Below are 10,191 nucleotides of genomic sequence, written 5' to 3'. Positions count from 1 at the left end.
ATGGACTACCCTAATCACGTATTTAAATTAAAAAAGGCACTATATGGACTAAAACAAGCCCCTAGAGCATGGTATGAAAGATTATCTAATTACTTAATATCCAAAGAATTTAACCAAGGACAAATCGATCCTACTTTGTTCGTGAAAACCATAGGAAAAGACATCTTTATAGCCCAAATTTATGTTGACGACATAATCTTTGGTTCAACCAATTCAAAATTCTTAAAAGAATTCGTCAAATTAATGGAAAATGAATTTGAAATGAGTATGGTTGGAGAACTTAATTTCTTCTTAGGTTTACAAATTAAACAAACTAAAGATGGAATCTACATTTATCAAACTAAATATGCTAAAGAGTTAATTAAAAAATTCTGTATGGAAAATTCAAAAATAATAAATACTCCAATGGCAACCAACATAAACATTGACTCTGACCCTGAAGGAAAACCAGTTGACTCAAAATACTATAGAAGTGCCATAGGTAGCTTACTCTATCTAACTGCAAGTCGACCCGACATATTATTTGCAGTAGGTATGTGTGCAAGATACCAATCCTGTGCAAAAGAGTCACACCTAACATATGTTAAAAGAATACTGAGGTATATTAAAGGAACTCTAAATGTAGGACTTTGGTATCCAAGAACTTGCACTTTTGACCTTTATGGCTATTCTGATTCAGACTATGCCGGGTGCAAGCTAGACAGAAAAAGTACAAGTGGTGGCTGCCAGATTCTAGGTCAGTGCCTAGTAAGTTGGTCAAGCAGAAAGCAACATTGTGTTGCTCTATCCACTACAGAAGCTGAATACATAGCTTTAGGAGAATGTGCATCTCAATTGTTATGGATGATGCATACACTAAAAGACTATCAACTAGACTATAAAAATACTAAAATCTTTATTGATAATATTAGCTCAATTAATCTGACCAAAAATCCTATACACCACTCTAGGACCAAACACATAGAGGTAAAACACCACTTTGTAAGGGATCATGTAGCTAAAGGTGAAATTGCACTCAACCACGTTGAGTCCAAATCAAACCTAGCTGACATTTTTACAAAACCCTTACCTGAACTTGAGTTCAGTGGACTTAGAAGGAAAATAGGAATGTGTTGGGTAGAATAGATATCTTACTATTATTATTGTGTTTTCAAATTCTAGGAAAAACAGTTTTCAAAACTCCAATTTTACTAGACTTTCAAAAGTTGGATTTAGTCTAGGATTTCCCCCTAGATATCATGTTCCCCTAGAATTAAGCCAGAGCATCTCACAAAACACCTAGGTTTACCTTGATTGTGATTGAAAAACATAGAATGGTGTGAGATGCATAGGGTATAGCCTGGACTCAAGAATGCTTATATCTGTGCATCAATATGAGTCTGGGCGTTAAATATGCAATAAACATTAATCAAGTTAAAGTTCTCCAGCTCTAGTCAAGTCTATCTGGACCTAAATAACTTAAACTTGACTAACCTAGTAAAAGCTATTGTCCTATAGACAATCAACAAGTAACTAAAGGTTAGACAGTTGGCAAAAGATACCCAATTTCTTTTTCAAGAATGTTTTGTTCTCTATGGCTCTGATACCTAATATATAAACATGACTTGTGCTTGGACTTAAGGACCAACTGAACTTAAATGAATAATCTGGTCCTAAAAACTTAAATTCCAATTGACCTTAACTTCCAAACTCTGTTGAATATTGCTAACTTTAATCATGTACAACCCCTTACACATTGCCCATTTTTTGAGTTATGGCAAAGGGGGAGAGTAGCAAAAATATAGTAAATATAAAATTCAAGATAAAAATTAAGGGGGAGCAAAAGTTAAGGGGGAGCCAAAACTTAAGGGGGAGTATATAGGGCAAAATTTACTTTAGTTACCTTGCTCATCTATACTTAGCAAATTTTGCCTATGTTTAAAATGACTATCTATTCGCTTGTTTACTTAACTTTGAATTTGTGTTGCCATAATCAAAAAGGGGGAGATTGTTGGTGCGGGAAGCATCCGACGATCGAACTCGTGTTTTGATAACGGCAAAGAATTCAAAGTTAAGATTGTATGAAAGTCTCAAGTCTACTTGAGGGAAAGTCCTAACTGCGGTTAGGAAAAGGAAAACCCTAGGGGCGGTAACCCTAGGTCATAGGGGGTGGTAACCCTATGCGGAAAGTCTTGGCAGGTCGAGGGTTTCAGGCAAAAGTCCTAGGGGGTGGTAACCCTAGGTGAAAAGTCCTGGTGTCGCGAACCAGGTGAAAGACTGGACTAGCCGGGGAAGCGGATGTCCAGCAGAAAGTCCGGAAGCATCCGGTGCTGAGCAAAAGTCCAGTCGATCTGGAGGATCGGCTGGCAACAGGTAAATCTCCTGAGTGGAGTAGGTGAGGACGCGTTCCCCGCAGAGGAAACAGTAGGCCTCGGGTCAACCTAGGGTTTCCGGCTGGAAATCCAAAGTCAGACTCGAACAGTCCGAAGACTGTCGTTTATTCCTTACTAGGTTTTATCATATTCTAATACTGTCTTGCAGGGTATTTTTCTCGGACTAACCTTTATTTGCAGGTGAGGAACCTACTTGAAAAAGAGTGTCCGGGCGCCCGGAATGGATCCGAGCGCCCGGAACAAGTCCGGGCGCCCGGGACCAAAGTTTATCCCCTGCGCGACTTCGCCACGTGGAGCATCCAGGTTGATTGGCCACGTCACACTCCAGGCGCCTGGAAGGGATCCAGGCGCCCGGAACCGCATATAAAAGGAGGGTTGAGGTGCAGCTTCAAACAGAACTTTGAAAAGCGATCTTCTGCAACATGCTGCGAATACGACCATCCTGAAGTGCTGCAAGTACACCCCGACGACCCGGAGCTCAGTCTTTTTCGATTCTACATTGTTGTTGGTATATTTTATTATTGTACTTGCAATCTGTAACTATTTAACGGATTTATAGTTGTTGCCCACCGAAAGCGATCAAGGATCGCGGGCCTTCGAGTAGGAGTCGCCTTAGGCTCCGAACGAAGTAACTCCTTCGTGTCTGTGTCTCTTTACTTAATTTCCGCTGCATTAACTCTTACGTTTTACGATTCCGATAATCGAACGATTTTAGCCACGAGCGCTATTCACCCCCCCCTCTTACGTTTTACATAATCGAACGATTTTAGCCCAAAAGGAATGAGGCCTTTTGGGGAGAGCACAAGAACAAAACCATGAGGGCTTAGGCCCAAAGTGGACAATATCATGCTATTGTGGAGATATCTAAATTCTTTTCGATCCTACAATTGGTATCAGAGCCCGGACTGCTAGAAGGTTTAACCGCCGACTGTGCATAAGAGTTATGGTCTGATTGAGCCATGTGGGTACAATATCGACCTCGAACAAAGAAAGTGGGGGCTCCTATGTTCGGATCAAGAGGACCAGACACCAGGCAAGGAAGTCCTAGTTGCGACTAGGCAAGGAAGTCCTAGTAGGTCGGGTGGACCGAGGGGCAGGAAGACCTGGTGGGTCGAGGATCGGACGTGGGAAGCCTATGGTCCTTTGTTTGAGGGGGGATTGTTGGGGTTGCAAGGTTGCAAACATAGTCCCATATTGGAAACACATAGGAAAGATCATAGGTTTATAAAGAGAAAAGATATCTCCATTGGAATGAGGCCTTTTGGGGAGAGCCCAAGAGCAAAGCCATGAGGGTCTAGGCCTAAAGTGGACAATATCATGCTATTGTGGAGATATCTAAATTCTTTTCGATCCTACACTTCCCAGTCAAGTATCTGGTCATCCTTGACCTACTTGACTCTTCTTCAATCAACCTTGTATTGTCAAACATTGAAACCCAAACCAAGACTCAAGCTTGGTCAACCTTGACCTGAGGGATGTTGCACCAACAATCTCCCCCTTTTTGATATTTGACAATACCAACACTAACACTTACAATACCATATGTAAGTTAGGCTAATCTCATAGCCTAAACCTTCTTCATGCCACTAGGTAATGAATACATAAGTTAAACCATTCATTCTCCCCCTAAGAGGGCAAACTCCCTCTAGGTAATGAAAGCCTAACTTACTCCCTTTCATTCTCCCCCTATTGGCACACATCAAACCATGCCCCATTTTTTGAAAACTCTCCCCCTGAAGAGTTGCTCATCGTTGTTCACAACTTCACTCGTTGTGATCAATACGATAATGAAGGTCCCATACCCTTCATTATCCTTAACTCTACATTCTCCCCCAATGTAGGCAAATGCCCATCCTTGAGCATTATCCACTTGAACCACTTGAACAATGAGGATATCCACTCCCCATTAAAGTTCAAATGCTCAACCTTGAGCATGTTCTTGACGGAAGGTTAACCACCTTCCAAGGTTCATGAAAAATAATTTTCATGTCTTTAAAGAGTCCCGCCCCCTAAAGACATGGTGGTAACTTATGTTATTGCACCAACAATGACTTGGAATCTCTAAAACTTTAGGAAACCCAATTTTAGAAGTTTTGAGGTTTAAATATTCAAAATTTGAAACAAACCTCAACCTAAACTTCAACTTAGCCTTCCTTAACCAATCCATCCTTGTTTTTCACATGAAAACACCCTTTTTATGTATACAAATGTATTTTCAGGGGTTTGGAATGGTTACCTTGTAACGACCCACCTCCTACTAACTAGGCTGCGAGGCCGGACCGTCACATTATGCTGTGCTAACTATAAGGTGCGGAAAACTGTGCTAATTAAAATCTTACTCTGCTAATGACCATCACAGTCTGTAATACTAGGTTCAAAGACCTTTCCATTGACATGCATACACTAGGGAAGGAACCCGAACCTTCGATTTGATCAAAAGACTGAAATGAGACCCTTCTAGCTGAAATCAGACACTCCAATCGATCGACTGATCGATTGGAGTCATCTGATCGATCCACTGATCGATTCAGTGTGCTACTATGCACGGACGAAATTCTGGATCGATCGGCTGATCGATCCGGCCTGACTAATCGATCCATTGATCGATTCAGCGCGCTACTGTACGCGGGGTAATATTCTTGATCGATCGACTGATCGATCCAGACTTGCCAATCGATCCAGCGATCGATTCAGAAGCTCTCTGTTCACGAGGCTAATTCCTCGATCGATCCAGTGATCGATTACAGAGCTTACTGTTCGCGGAAATCAGCTCTCAATCGATCAACTGATCGATTGAGAAGCCTCCAATCGATCGGCTGATCGATTGGGGTTTCTGATTTCGTATCAGGAGTCTGATTTTAGCATTGTTTCGTACTCAAATCACATATATTAGTTCTAAATGACTGGGAAAACATCCTAATATCAAATAACTAGTATTCCAAGCATAGCATCGTACATAATTCACTAGTTCATGGCATTCAACATACTAAGGTGCGGAATAATAAAATGCTAAAGAGTTCTAATGCTCAAAGCAAAACTTGTTGGATCCCTAAGATCTTTATTCCAAGTTCCTGCCCACACACATCTTTGTAGCATTCTCCTCCAGCTCCGCTAATCCATCCTTCCTTTACCTTTATCTGCAGTATAAGGAAAAGAAGTATCTGTAAGCTCGAGAGCTTAGTAAGAAGCCATCTACCTCACAAAACATGCATACGATGCAATTTATGCCTTTAAAACATGCTATTTGAAATATATGCTAAACATTGCTAAACATGGATTCTAAAACATGGCATAATCACATACGATACATGGCAATCATAGCTAAGCATAAAATCATCATGTGGATCCATAAGAACTAAACTGAAATAAAAGCTAAGCTACACTACTGCTACCTGATGCTAAGCTGCTCTGTATTCACATAAACTAGGTTGTGAAGTTTTGAAAGCTACTTATCATAAATAGATGAAAATACATAATCATGTTGCTGACGGGCCCGATAACTGTACTTGTTGTGCGCACATCCCTAACTAAACCCGGGGTTGCAAATTCCGAATCTAGTAGGGTTTACTAGATTATCTAAACCTAGGGACGACTATGGGAGCCCAACCCAAGGACAACTGAAGTCCTGTATAGTGCCACTGAAAAGTAAAATACTGATTTGTAGCTAATATACCTTATCTTGCTCTTACTAGGTTATCTGAACCTAGAACTAGGTTATCTGAACCTAGAGGCGACTGTGGGAGCCCACCCATTGGACCGTAGTCCCATATAAGCTGGAGCAAGACTAATATGCTATTTTAAATGCTTCTACTGCATTTACTGAGCTATTAAAATGCCTACTGTGGCATTCTACTGAGCTAAGCATTAAAGCAAACACTTGGTGTGCGCTAATTCACACCCTGTATATTGAAAATTCTGCATATGACTATACTAATGCATAAAACACACGAAAAGCTACTTATACTACAGGTGAGGGGTTTCTTACCTCCTGCCCGAAGTTTCTTACAAATCTAAATGCTAGGTTTCCGATGGAGAAGATCCCTTTGTCGATCTCCTCGTGTCTACATGCTCTCCTCGCGGAAAGGAACGTTCTCGTGCTAGAGTCGTCACTGGGATGTGCTCCTATGGCCCTTGAAACCGAACCCTAAGTTCCTAGGTCTTGGGCGCCGAGAGGGTGGAGAGGAAGAGGGGCGGCGTGTAAGGGTTAAAGGAAGAGAAGAGTTGCGTTAAAACAATTCTCCACTTAATAATTTTCCTATTTATATTAAGTGGTTAATTCGGCCAAACTCTCACCTAAATATAATTGACTCCCTTTTCTTTCAGCACGGCCCTGATGGGTTCACTTGGTCACTAGAGTCATCGCTAAAGCATAAGGTCCAGTAGGTCTCGGGTTCAATACCCGCGTAAGCTATTTTACATTTCTATTTGTTTTTGCTACTTCCGCTACTCTAAAAATTCCATAAAAATATCCTAAAATTCCAAAAAAATCATAGAATATTTCTAAAATTGATTTGAGAATTTTTGGGCATTACAATCCCCCATACCTTATAAAAAGTTCATCCTCGAACTTAGAATAACTCTGGGTACTTCTGTCTCATACTAGCTTCTGTCTCCCAAGTTGCCTCTTCTGCTGTGTGACTTTGCCAAATAACTTTTACTAATGGTACTTTCTTGTTCTGCAATTTCTTAACTGCTCGGTCTATTATCTGAATAGGCCGACTGTCATAGCTGAGGTCTTCGCGGACTTGTACCGACTGGGGCTCAATCACCTGGTTGGCATCTGGGATATGCTTCTTCAGCATAGAGACATGAAATACATTGTGGATAGCTGACATCTCCTGGGGTAGTTCTAACTCATAGGCTACCTTGACAACTCTTCTGGTAATAAGGTATGGTCCCACATATCTGGGACTTAGCTTGCCCTTCTTCCCAAAACACATTACTCCCTTCATGGGAGCCACTCGGAGAAATACTGTATCCCCAACTGAAAACTCTAAGGGTCTACGCCGTGTATCAGCATAGCTTTTCTGGCGGCTCTGAGCTGTCTCTATCCTCTGGCGGATCCGCTGTGGTATCTGCTACTAGATCTGTCTGAAGTTCTAGTTCTTTCTGTTCACCACTTTCATACCAGCAGATTGGAGATCTACACCTCCGCCCATAGAGAGCCTCGTAAGGTGCCATGCCGATGGTGGCCTGATAGCTATTGTTGTATGCAAATTCTGCTAAACTCAGATATTTGCACCAACTTCCTTTAAAGTCTAGGGCACACGCTCGGAGCATATCTTCGAGTATCTGATTCACCCGCTCCGTCTGACCATCTGTCTGAGGATGGAAAGCTGTGCTAAATTTTAACTTAGTGCCCAACGCTGACTGTACACACTCCCAGAAGTGTGATGTGAATCTACTGTCTCTATCTGAAATGATGGTTCGTGGGACTCCATGTAATCTAACAATCTCCTTGAGATACAACTTAGCTAGCTGTTCCATGGAGTAGGATATCCTGATAGCTATGAAGTGGGCTGATTTAGTCAATCTGTCGACTATTACCCAGATGGCATCAAAACCATTCGTGGTTCTGGGTAGTCCCACTATGAAATCCATAGAAATATCCTCCCATTTTCATTTCGGGATCTGAATGGGCTGCATAACTCCTCCTGGTCTCTGATGTTCTTCCTTGACCCTCTGGCAGGTCAGACAAATACTAACATATCTAGCGACGTCTCTTTTCATCCCAGGCCACCAAAAAGTTTCTTCAGGTCTTGGTACATTTTGGTGGAGCCCGGATGCATCGCATAGAGAGTCCTGTGAGCCTCGTCTAGAATCTTTCTCTTTAGTTCCTCCTGATCTGGAACACAAAGTCTATCACCAAAATATAATACCCCACTATCACTACAAGAAAAAAGCTAATAGACAACGCTTTAAAAGCATTGTCTTTGTTGGTGAAAAAGCGTTGTTAAAAGCACTGTTGTTAAAAGTCCGCTCTACGACAACGCTTTAAAAACGTTGTGGTTTATAGCAAAGACAACGCTTTTGCAACGCTTTAAAAATGTTGTTATTTTTTTCAAATACAACGTTTTTGCAACGCTTTAAAAGCGTCGTTGTTTTTTACAAAGACAACATTTTTACAACACTTTAAAAGCGGTCTTTTTAAAATAAAAAAATCTATTTCCAAAATCATTGTTTTTATATTTACAAAGCTATTATTTTTCTTTTACCATATCCAGATTCAAATTTGACATTTAATAGCAGTTAATCAGCTTGGCTAATGATTTCAAACTCATACCAAAATAATAGAATTCAGCTACAAAGTAAATATTAATATTTACAAGAGAATTCAACTACAAAGTAGAATTCAGTTAATGATTTCAAATACTAAATAATTCTATTTCAAAGTAGATAGTGACATTCAAATTTAAAACAAAAAAGAACAAAATAGTTAGCCCGTCTCGAAGGGAACGATCTGCATGCTTACTTCTACTAGATACACTAAAAAAGTATTGCTAGCTTGAGACTGGGACAAAACACCTACCACTGTGTATCTGCCACAGAAAATAATACCATCATTATTATGCAAAATAAAAACTAAAAACAAAGGTCACAATTCACACCATACAACAATTAGAAAATCTGGATTAAGGTACATATGAGATAAATCAAAACTTGACAAGGGTCATTAGTGGACCTATGGTGACAACAATTAGTAAGAAATTTGTTGTGGTTCACAAGCCAATTCCTCATAAACAGTATGCAAAGCACAACAACAAAAAAGCACCCACAAACTTTCATGTACACCAAAAATAATATACTAAAATATAGGTGAAAAGTAATAAGATTGAAGTTCTATATCAACTTATAAAAAGTGTAATGATCTACTAATGACAAGCAAAATACATTTGGACAACTCAATCATTTGATAATAAGGGTTATTATCAAGCATTGTTGTATCTGATATTTGATCGGAAAGCTATGTTGTAACAACACAGCTTACATTATACAGTTTCCTAAACTTAACAGTAACAAAAACAAAACCTCAATTAACAAGATGGGATCCAAAATAACCAACCTTGGCATTGCCTTGCTTAAAAAAGCCAAATTTCATATCTTGTCACTGATCCTGTTGTAGTACTGTTGAAGAAACCTTGGGTGCACTAACATCGCAGGAGGTCCCAAAACCTTCATGTTATTGTTGTTGCTGCTATTGTTGGCATTGTCTATGTGCATCTGCCCTACAAAATAGTAAATAAACATGTAGATAAGATATGACGTTCTATGATTCACACACATATATACACAGGAAAAGAAAATTAAATAAAAGTGCAGGGAGGTGTAAGAAAGCAAAAGTATATAGGATACATTTATGCAAACTTGGACATTTCCTTCTCTTGGCGTAATTGTTCTCTTTTCTGCCTATCATCACGGCTTCTTCCATGTATTTCTCTCATATCTTTGAATCTCTGTAGATTTTAGAAAGAATAAGAGCCACATTGACATGTTGTAGGGACTATCATTATTCTAATAAGGTTACAGATGAGGTTATCAATTTAGTTACAACCATGAAACTGAGATCCATTTAAGAAACTTTTTTAATGACAATGGAAAGGAATACCAAAAAAATGTACTTGTTTCTTGGAGTTTGGCACAATAAAAAAATTTAGTGAACATTGATGTGAACTACCATAGATAATTTTACTAATAAAATTGACATTAAAAGATGCATGTCACATACCCTCCAATCCTGAGGAAGATGCATGTCACATACCCTCCAACCCTCAGTAAGTGCTGAAGAAAATAAACAGTTCATTAGAAATCTTATTTACTT

At 39.7% G+C, this 10,191-nt stretch overlaps 1 long non-coding RNA gene across 1 annotated transcript; it reads right to left on the bottom strand.

The window, feature by feature from the left end:
* Window positions 1–9,533: 9,533 nt before the first annotated feature.
* Window positions 9,534–10,155, bottom strand: LOC121968310. Its single transcript, XR_006108055.1, has 3 exons — window positions 10,099–10,155; window positions 9,726–9,824; window positions 9,534–9,598 (listed from the first exon to the last, which is right to left on the bottom strand). It is a non-coding gene; the product is annotated as an uncharacterized LOC121968310 (long non-coding RNA).
* Window positions 10,156–10,191: the final 36 nt, after the last annotated feature.

Source organism: Zingiber officinale, chromosome 3B (assembly GCF_018446385.1).
Source record: "Zingiber officinale cultivar Zhangliang chromosome 3B, Zo_v1.1, whole genome shotgun sequence".
Taxonomy (NCBI): Eukaryota; Viridiplantae; Streptophyta; class Magnoliopsida; order Zingiberales; family Zingiberaceae; genus Zingiber; species Zingiber officinale.
Note: the sequence above shows the minus strand (reverse complement) of the source record. Positions and strands in the feature narration are given on the sequence as shown.